Here is an 11,183-nt window from a genome sequence, read left to right as displayed (position 1 = left end):
AAGGTGCAAAACCAGTCAACATATGATAGAGACCAGGACATTTTCTAGCACAGTGACCAGAGAAAAATTAACCATACATGGTCCAAATAAAACGTGCAAAACATAGAATGTCATTTATCTCATCACATGTAAGATCTGTAGCCTTCATTATGTTGGAGAAACTGAAAAACAAAACAAAAGGATCAACCTTCATAGATTTGATTGGATGACAAAGACGCTGTACAGAAGCCCGGTCGCAGAACACTTCTCCTCCCCTGGCAACACTTTCAGTGATATAACACTTATTGCAATTGCTCACAATCCCAAATGGAGTCCCCAAACCAGGAAAGAAAAGGAATCTTACTGGATACACCGCCTTAGAACATTGAAACCAAGCGGTTTAAACCAAGAAGACTAGAAAAAGACAACCATGCACTAATACAATTATCTTTGCAGCCGACACATATTCTTTTATATAATTCTCTAAATTTGCTTAATAGCCTATGACTACTATAACAATGAAATATCCGGGATATAATCTGCGCTTACATAAATTGACATTAAATAACAGATGTCGTTATGGCTCATCAATTTCTAGGTAAATACAAATATTTTCCAGTATCAGCAACAAGCTGAAATAAACTAGCTGGCACATAATATAATTAAAAGGTTGAATTCCTGTAGAAACAGCCATGTAAAGTTTCGCAAACATAACCGTTTTTCTGTTTTATTTGTTTGTCTTTTCTATGTTTTATATTTGCCTTTGAAAAAGACTCATTAAAGAGTCGAAAGCGCTCGGGCAAGCTAGATAATAGTTTCACACTGCTTGTTGTCAGTTTAATGCATTTATCTTAATCAATCCCTGACACACATGGTCCCTTGCTGGATCCAGTGCACATGAAAGGATTGTTATTCGCCATTGGATATATATATATATATATATATATATATATATATATATATATATATATATATATATATATATATATATATATATATATATATATATATATATTCGTTATGGCAATCGACAAGACTGATTTTTAACAAACTTTAGTAGTAAATGGGGTCACCCTAGCGACAATGGGAATTAGCATTACAGAGACCCCTGGGTCACTCTAGCGACAATGGAAATTTAACATGGAGAAAAATCGTGGGTCACTCTGGCGACAAGGGAAATTTAACATAGAGAAAAATCGTGGGTCACTCTGGCGACAAGGGGAATTGAACATGGAGAAAAATCGTGGGTCACTCTAGGGACAAGGGGAATTGAACATGGGGAATAGAGTCTGGGTCTGTCTAGGGACAAGGGGAATTGAATATGGGATTTTTTTTTTTAATTTTTTTAAATTTAAATTTAAATTTAAATTTACAAAAAGGGGTAGGCAATGGAAAGGCTATCTCTTTTCGAGAAATATGGCTGGCCCTGAAAAGGGCCTTTGGGTTTATGTTAATATTAACATAGATGGCATCTGTCACATCTTCTTCTTCTTCTTCTTAAACTCCTTCTAACTGCCGGTCCATACACAAGTACCCTCTTGAGACATCCTTGTCTTTCTATATAAACTCTCCTCATCCATTGACTAGTATCTGTCCTATCAACAACAGTCCACTTGGACCTGACATACATGAGCATGTCCGTCCTAAACATCATGGAAGACACAAGGGTGGATGACTCAACTGTTGTCCACATCTTGAAGCGACGAGAATAGGTGAATCAATGCAGTGAACTGCGCTTATTTATAGGTACAGGAAGGATTGAAACGGATTGAATTCATTCACCAATCCGAACACGCGTTACAAAATTCAGTCAGCTCGCATCCAATCCGAAGAGAGCAGTCTGTGACGTCACGTGGTCTATATAGATTCGTTAGCGCTTGTGTGCAGTCAATCTATGCGACAGTGATTCAACATGACGGAAACTCAGAAAACGATCCAGTGGGGTGCACCAGCAGGGGAGACTGCCCAAGGGAACCCGGACTTACTTTCAGAAGAGGTACATTGGGATTTTGTGGATTTTCTTACCTCGCAAGAATTTGTTCCGGAACCTTCGTTACCTTCTTCATTACCGCAAGTGGAGAATTTTAGACAGAGACAGAAAGAAGAATTGGAGAAATTTATGCAACGACAAAAGGAAGCGGAACAAGCTTTTCTCCTACAGCAACAGCAACAGCAGCAAGAAGAGGTAAGAAAAAAACAACAGCAACAACAGCAAGAAGAAGTAGCAGCAAAGAAACAAGAGGGTGAAAATCAAACGACTACGGTACTGTTGGACATTTTAGCGGAGTTAAGGAGTCTGAAACAAATGTATCAGACTTCTTTATCACGACCGAAGAGAATACGACCTTCCCGAGCTAAACACGCCAACCCTGTGACTAAGCCTATCGTACCACCCTTAGTGATTTCAACCCAATCATCAGAAGTAGGCCTTGGCTGTGGCAAAGGCTTAAGGCAGTTAAAGTTGATTGGTTAAACTCACCCCTACACCAAAAAAGGCCCTTTTCAGGGCCACCCACATTTCTCGAAAAGAAATACAATTTCAATTTGCCAATCACTCAAAAATAAACCCCACCCATTTTACCCTTATAGTACGTGTCTGTGTATGAGTGCGTGAGTGTAGCTTCTTATTTTAAAATCAAAACTCAAAGACACTTACCTTATATCATTCATGTATTCTTCTCTCCATTTTTTACAATCCAATCCACAATTCACAACACAACACTTTAATTAAAAGTTCATTGACTTCTTCTTTCTCCTTATTTAGTCTCTCTGTTTTTTGAATTTCTTCACCGTCTTTTCCTCTTCTTTCTCCTCATTTTCTTCCCTTCTTCTTTTCTTCTCCTGTTTCTTTGCCTCTTGTAAATAGAATTGTCTTCTTTCTTCCTCTTCTTCCTCTGAAGAATCCCTCTCTTCTTCCGAAGAATCCCTCTCTTCTTCTGAAGAATCCTTCTTTTCTTCTGACTCCTCTTGTTTCTTTTTTGGGCAATCTGGAGACCAATGTCCTTTTTCTTTACAATAATAACAGGTATCTTGACTTTTGTCTCTTTTAGTCCCTGTTTTTGTTCTTTTTTGACGATCTGGACACTCTGAAGACCAATGCCCTTTCTTCTGACAGATATAGCAAGTATCTTGACTTTTATCTCGAAAGGAAGGAGAATAGTCCGTCGGCTGGTCTGAAGAGAATTTTCTAATGACCCCTCGCAAAGCTCTGATGAAACGTTCCATCTGGGTAGTCTCTTCCATCGTTCTCCTCGGTTTGAGAGTGAAATGAATAGTGAAAGGACAAGACACACACCCTTTTTATATACGCTGGTTTGCCAAGACTATAAATTAGTCTATGGTGTTTAAACTTGAGTCATTTGACGTTTTGCACTCAAGATGAAACGATCCCATTCATTCGAGAAGAAAGAAGAAGAAGAAAGTAAGAGGCAGAAACGTGATCTATCGCCTCGTACCAGGGCTGAAATCTTGGCACAAATTCATGCCAGTGATTTTGAAGAGGACATGAGTGAACCAGAATTTGAAACCTCTAAACCAAGTTCGTCACCCTTAGTCAACCCTGAAAAGTACTATTCCATTCGAGAGACGGAAAAGCGCTCCTCTAGAAAATTTAGAACCACGGCTTACACCTACACGGTGAAGTTTAAAGATTTCAAGGCCGACGTACCCTTGGAGAAAGCAGAAGGGTTTATCACCGAGATGTGGGATTCTTTGCTCACCGCACTCAAGCGACAATGTCAACCCAAAGAAGACGATCGCTTGACACTATCCATAGATCACGACGGTTTGAAATCCCCTGTTTGGATCGAGTTTAGCAGACCCGCAGAACTAACCCCTTCCAAAATCATGGACAAGATTCAACACGTACAACAATCTAATGACCAGTTTGACATCACCGATGGTAAAGCCACACTGAAAATGGCCCACGTCTCTCTTCCTCAAGGGACAGGACGCAAAAAGATGTTATTGGTGGACGACCTTCGCAACACCAAAACAAGTCTCGTCCGAATTCACAACCCTCAAGACCAGATGTGTTTAGCCCGTGCCATCGTGGTGGGACGAACCTATGCCAACAAGAACGACACGGTAGAATGGAAAAGAACCTGGAAAACTATTCAACGATCGGACCGAGCCAAACAACGAAACGAAGCAGAACTCCTGTTACAACAAGCCGGACTGTCCAAAGACACACCCTGTGGCATTCCTGAGATGCAAAAATTGCAAGATGCCCTAGCTCCACGCTACACCTTGAAAGTGCACCCTCAAGAAATGCGTGGGTCTCTGTTGTTTCGAGGCCAAGATTTTAAGGACGGAAAATACATTCATGTCTATCATCACGATGAACATTTCGATACCATTACCAGTATCACCGGATTCCTGGGATATGTTTATTATTGTGAGAAATGTGACTATGGTTATAACAATCGAGAGCAACACAAACATTGTGGATGGAAATGCCCAGGATGTTTAGCCTCTCCACCCTGTCTGAGCGAAGAACCAGTGCCTTGTTCAACTTGTCTGCGCACGTTTGTCAGTCCTACCTGTTACCAACAACATTTGAAAACACAAGGTTCACAGAAGAAATGTGCTTGTCAACTGCTCAGAATGTGCCCTACCTGTGGACAAGGCATACGTACCAATAGTACCAAGGCACACGTATGTCGAGGAAAGAAAAAATGTCACATTTGTCACCACATCGTGGACTTGGAACACGAATGCTACGTGCAAAAATACCAACCCCCACCAGAGAAAGAGGACGGTCACAAGAAGAAAGGCAATTTCATCTTTTTCGATTTCGAATGCATGCAAGAGACTGGCATTCACATTCCTAATTTCTGCGTGGCTCATCGAGCGTGCGAGAAGTGCATTCAAGAACCTATCTTCAGTCATTGCCCTCACTGCAGCAAGATTCCTGGAGGACGTGAAAAAATCTTTCGGGGACCAAACACGTTAGCCGATTTTGCCCAATGGGTCTTAGACCCCATCGACAAGACGTGGAGCCAAGAGGACATCGAACGTTACGGAGATTGTCATCGTCATGCCACGGTGATGGCTCACAATTTCTCCGGATACGATGGACAGTTTCTTCTCAGATACTATACGGAACAAGGCACCGAACGTCCTAAAGTCACATTGAACGGAGCCAAAATCATTTTCATGCAAGTGGGACAAGTACAGTTTAAAGATTCGATGAGTTACTTGGCCATGCCTTTGAGTCGAATGCCTAAAACGTTTGGAATGACAGAAATGGCTAAAGGGTACTTTCCACACTTTTTCAATACGGAAGCCAATCAACATGCCGTTCTACCCCATTTACCTGAGGCTCACTATTACGACCCCGACAACATGCGTACCGAACAACGAGAAGCTTTCTACGCTTGGTACCAGGCTCATGCCTCTGACCCCTTCGACTTTCAGGAAGAAATGTTAAAGTATTGTCGTTCCGACGTGGACATTTTACGACGTTGCTGTGGAAAATTTCGAGAACTGTTCATGGAACACGGAGGGGTCGATCCTTTGAAAGAAGCTTGCACCATTGCCAAAGCGTGTTCCTTAGTGTACCGCCAACGATTCATGCCTGAAAAGACCGTGGCTGTCATCAGTCCTCAAACGACCCACTATGTCAAGCGTCAATACTCGGTCAAAGCCCTACGTTGGTTACATTACTTGTGCGACAAGGAAGACAAATGGATTCAGCATGCCCGCAACGGAGGAGGCGAAAAGACCATCGGAACGTATTCGGTAGATGGCTGGGACTTAGAAAACCCCAAGATCGTGTACGAGTTTAACGGTTGCTTATTTCACGGATGTCCCGTCTGTTACCCTGACCGTGACACTAAAAATCAGTTTTTGCAACGAACCATGGAAGACTTGTACCAGGACACTTGTCAGCGACGCCTAAAGTTAGAACAGCAAGGATACCAAGTGGTGGAAATGTGGGAACACGAGTACGATCACCGTTTGAAAACCGATCCCGAGTTTAAACGCCTCGTGGAAAGTTACCAGTTCATGGACCCGCTGAACCCGAGGGATAGTTTGTACGGAGGAAGGACCAATGCCACCTGTTTGCTGTACCAAGCCGACGAAGAGAAAGGAGAAGAAATCAAATACTTGGACGTGTGTTCGCTGTATCCCTACGTGTGCAAATATTGTCGCTTTCCTGTAGGGCACCCGCAATTGTTGACGGAACACATCGACCTGAAAAACATTCGACAATACGAAGGCTTGATCAAGTGTAAAGTTTTGCCTCCCACGAACCTATACCATCCCGTCTTACCTGACCATTGTCAAGGCAAACTGATGTTTCCCTTGTGCCGTACTTGTGCCGAAACGTGCAACCAGGACCAACCTTGCCATCACAGCCAGGAAGAACGTGCCTTGACGGGAACCTGGGTCAGCGTGGAATTGTTCAAAGCTCTGGACATGGGATACCAACTGTTAGAAGTGTACGAAATTTGCCACTTTCCCAAGACACAACAGTACCACAAGGGTGACCCTACTCAGAAAGGCATTTTCGCCGACTACGTGGATGCCTTTTTGAAACTGAAACAAGAAGCCAGCGGCTATCCTTCCTGGTGTCACACTCCCGAAGACCAAATACAATTCAAAGAGAAATACTACGCACAAGAAGGCATCTCTTTAGACCACATCGAAAAAAACGAAGGCAGGCGATCGTTTGCCAAAGTGATGTTAAATTGCTTGTGGGGTAAAATGGCACAACGACCGTGTTTACCCAAGACGGAATATTTGACAGAACCTTCCCGCTACTTCCAGATGATTCACGACAAAACCAAATACATGAAACACGTGGACGTCGTTCGAGAGGATTTGATCTTGGTCAGTTACGAAGAAGATCTGGACTTTGTACAAGACGACCCTTTTGGAAATGTCATCATTGCGGCTTACGTGACAGCTCATGCTCGCTTAAAATTGTACGAAGCTTTAGAACTGTTAGAAGAACGCGTCCTGTACTTTGACACGGACAGTTGCATTTACATCCATCACCCGATTCAACAGCACCCTGACATCGAAGGAGACCGTTTAGGAGCCTGGACAGACGAGCATCCCGACGACAAGATTCTAAGTTTCGTCAGTGGTGGTCCCAAAAATTACGGCTACGAATACCGGGACAAACAAGGAGAAGTGCACACGACGTGCAAAGTGAAAGGACTGACTCTGAATCATCGTACCAGTCGAGTGGTCAACTTTGGGGTATTGAAAGAAGCCTTGCAATCGGGAGAGGATGGAAACTTTAAAGTGACCACCTATCAACCGAACAAGATTGTACGTTTACCCACTCACCACATCGTCAGTCGACCCTTGGAAAAAGTCTATCAAATTGTATACCAGAAGCGAGTGCGACTTCCCAATCACTTCACCTTACCGTACGGTCACGTCGGTATTGGTCTGTATATAAAAAGGAACCCTAGGCAAGATCGATAGTTCATTGTTCATTGAAGTAACTTACCATGTCGTTGACGAAGAAGAAACCAGATTGGTTAGGAGTCAAATGTTGGACATCACCGAGACCAGGGTTTTGAGGCTTGGACACAAGAGGCGACTCAGTATGCACGAGAGTTATTCAAGGAAAAAAGTTACTTTTCAACCTGTGTTAGTGACGGTGCCAGAAGAACCCGTCACCCAGGACAGGACTGTCGTGGACAGGCCTGAAAGACCCTTTCGGGAGGACACTTGTGTGACCTTACCCCTACTATAGAACTGGTTATAACTTTACCCAAAACATGTTGTACAGACACTTGTGTTTATTCCACGTTCATGGTTATCATGTGCCTTTTATTCTTGTACTTAAGCCTTTGGCTTTTATGTATTTTTGTCTTTCGTATTCATGTTTGAAACATTCAATAAACGTGTTCTGAAAAAGTATATAAACTCTTGTCTTGTTTGTTTTTCGTGTCACAAGTGACATTTCTCACACCATGGCTACCTCTGCTGTCTCTGCTCCCTCTTCCTCTACTGTCAAAGTCATCGACGAACACTTAGATCGTGCCAGTTGGGAGGCTTTGTATCTTCGCCATCCCTTTAACATGCTTATTGCTGGACCTAGCGGTTCAGGCAAAACCGAATTCGTCAAACGTTTGATCGAACATAAACATCATTTGATCGATCGACCCCCTCAACGAATCGTGTGGTGTTACAAAGAGTGGCAATCGGCGTACAGCCTCTTGCGAGAAAGTCAAGGCGATTCCATCGTGTTTGTGGAAGGCATTCCTAAAGAAGACGACGGCATCGTCTCTGACTCCCGTCTAACCCATTTGGTCATTTTCGACGACATGTTAGGAGAAGACGAAGAAGAAATTAAACTGTGGTTCACGCGCAAAGGGCATCACCGTAATGCCAGTGTCGTTTACATCACCCAAAATTTGTTTCAACAAAGTAAAGCCCATCGCACCATCAGTCTCAATGCGCATTACGTGGTTTTGTTTAAAAGCCCTAGAGATAAATCGCAAGTGCAAGTCTTAGCCAAACAGTTAGGAACGCCTTGGCTGACTCAGGCGTACGACGATGCCACTCAAACGCCACACGCCTATTTACTCGTCGATTTGAAACCTACGACTCCCGAGGATTTGCGATTTCGTACCCACTTGTTTCACCACTGGTGCCAAGACGGAGGGCCTGTCCTGTACACGTCTCCGTCCTCGACTTCATTTCACTCCCCATAAAAAATCTATAAAAACCTCAGACCCTTTTTCGTCTGTCTCACTCTCAGTGCGAACATGACGTCCCTTCAGTCGCATCTTCCCGTCAAATTGATTCGTGCCTTGTATGGCATCAGTCGAGAAAAAGATCCACAAACACGAGCTCGTGTCTTAGAAGCTAGTCTCAAAGAAGTCTTACGATGGTTCACGGTGACGGCACGTCAATTACTCCAAGGAATCATTCAGATTCCTCATCAAACCAAACGCTTTTTCGATCGAAACAAAGTCGCTTTGGTCCAACTGGCCGATCCCCGCATCGACACTCAAACCAAAAAACAAATCATTTTGAAACCTGGAGGGAGCGGTACTCTAGGAGGGGTCATCATTCGCTCACTCTTAAGATGGGATCCTAATGCCCCCAAAGTTATACCCAAGACAAAAGTCCAACGAAGCCCCAAGAAGAAAAAGACCAGGTCCCCAAGGAGAACTTCTCCAGTGGCAGGACCCTCCTCTGACCAGACACCACCACCACCCCGGAAAAAGAAAAGAAGCCCCCAGAAAAAGAAAAGTCCACAGAAAACTAGTCGCAAGAGAGGCACTTCGGCTAGGACGCAACCTTACACTCGCAAACCACGACCTGCCACGGCGGTGACTGCGTCTCCGGCAGCTTCACGTTTGTCCACTTCTCCGTTAATGACACCCAGAACTGAAGAGTACTTGGAGACGTTGATCACACCAAGAACTTCTCCGTTGATGACCCCCAAAAGAACTTCCCCAGTGGCAGGACCTTCCAATTTAGTGGCAGTGGCTGCTGCTCACAAAGTACCTTCTCCCAAAATCAAAGTTCAAGAAAGATCGGGCATGTTACAAAGTTTACTGGATTTGTCCAAGCAAGAACTGGCTCGATTTAGTCCGTTACGTACCCCTGCACGACGTGTCATGCCTGTCCTCAAACTAATACGACGTAAAGACAATCAGTGGCGACGCGTTCCAGTATAAAAAAGGCCTGTGACCAAGTCGGGTATCAGTGTTTTTTGGTGCTCCTGAAGACTCAAAGATGTCACCCTCCAGAAAACCCCAAGGAAAGAAAAGGAAAGGACTGCCACCACGTTTAGCCAAACATGGGGACATGTTATCTGTCCTGTCCAAAGCTTCTCCACCCCTACGAAAAAAACTCATTCAAACAGCCTCCAAAGAGGTCATCGATACCGTGTGCGAATGTTGTTTGAACGTTTTGAAAGGCACGATCCCTTTGTCCAAACACCAGAAACAATGCTTAGGCAAACATCGTCACGTTCTTCGCCAAATGGTTCAAAAGAAAATTCCCATTCGTCAAAAAAAGAAGATGTTAGTGCAACGTGGAGGTATTTTACCTCTCTTGTTAGGCCCCATACTGAAAGGAGTCTTGGGAACCATGTTGGGAGGACTGATGGGAGCAAGATAAAAAGGCCTCTTAAGTTCCAAGATCTCAGAATCGACCCCTGACAACCCCATGGAAGGACGAAAACTAGCTTTAGTGCCTTACAAACGATGGATGGAATACCATCGGTGGCAAGAACAACACACCCCGCATTTACCTCCCAATCCCCATTTGAGCGAGATGTCCCAGTTACAACACGAATTGCAGTCCTTGATGGATCGCCAAGATTTGTCCGAAACAGAAAAATCGCAAAAGTACGGTCAGCTCTTGCAACGACTGCAACTCTTTCACCAGAAAGCTTTAGACGAAACAGCTCTACCCACTCTGAAAGATTTTAAGACCTTGATGAAACGTCCAGCACCAGTACCAGTACCAGTACCACCAGTACCCGTGACCAAGACAGAGAAAGGAGAAGAAGAGGAAGGGTTTCAAACTCCACCAGAAAAAGTACGCAAGTTAACAACACCACCTACCTCCAGAATTGGATGGATTAAAAAGATGATGGCCACCCCTTCTTCCTCACAAGAGAAAAAGAAAGTGAAGACAGAAGTGAAGACAGAAGTGAAACAAGAACCGATATCCCCCGCTCAGACATCCTTCTCCTCTTCGACACCTATTGCTGGCCGCACACGCAAAGCATTGCAATCCAAGAAAATACCCCAAGAGAAAAAGAGTAGCATCCTCCAAGAGTGGGTGTCTTATTAACACACCAACCAACACAAAAAAAATGGAAAAAGTCTTAGCCAGCATTTACTACGATCCCTCCCATCCTGCAGGTTACGCAGGAGTTCAAAAATTGTATCGTGCTGCCAAAACGCGACTGAAAAGTCTCCGTTTACCTCAAGTGCAACGATGGTTACAAGAACAAGCTACCTACACTTTACACAAACCCATTCGACGCAAGTTTGCCAGAAGTCGCACCCGAGTGGAAGGCATCGATCATCAATGGCAAGCCGATTTAGCCGATGTCTCTCATTTGGCCAGCTACAATCGTGGCTACAAATATTTGCTTTGTGTCATCGACGTCTTTTCCAAATTTGCCTGGGTCGTGCCCTTGACTTCCAAATCGAGCAGCGAGTTAGTGCGAGCCCTGCAACGGGTGTTGAAACAAAGCGGTCGTCACCCTC

Source organism: Sinohyriopsis cumingii, chromosome 2, assembly GCF_028554795.1.
Source record: "Sinohyriopsis cumingii isolate HCF-2022 chromosome 2, ASM2855479v2, whole genome shotgun sequence".
Lineage (NCBI taxonomy): Eukaryota > Metazoa > Mollusca > Bivalvia > Unionida > Unionidae > Sinohyriopsis > Sinohyriopsis cumingii.
Note: the sequence above shows the minus strand (reverse complement) of the source record.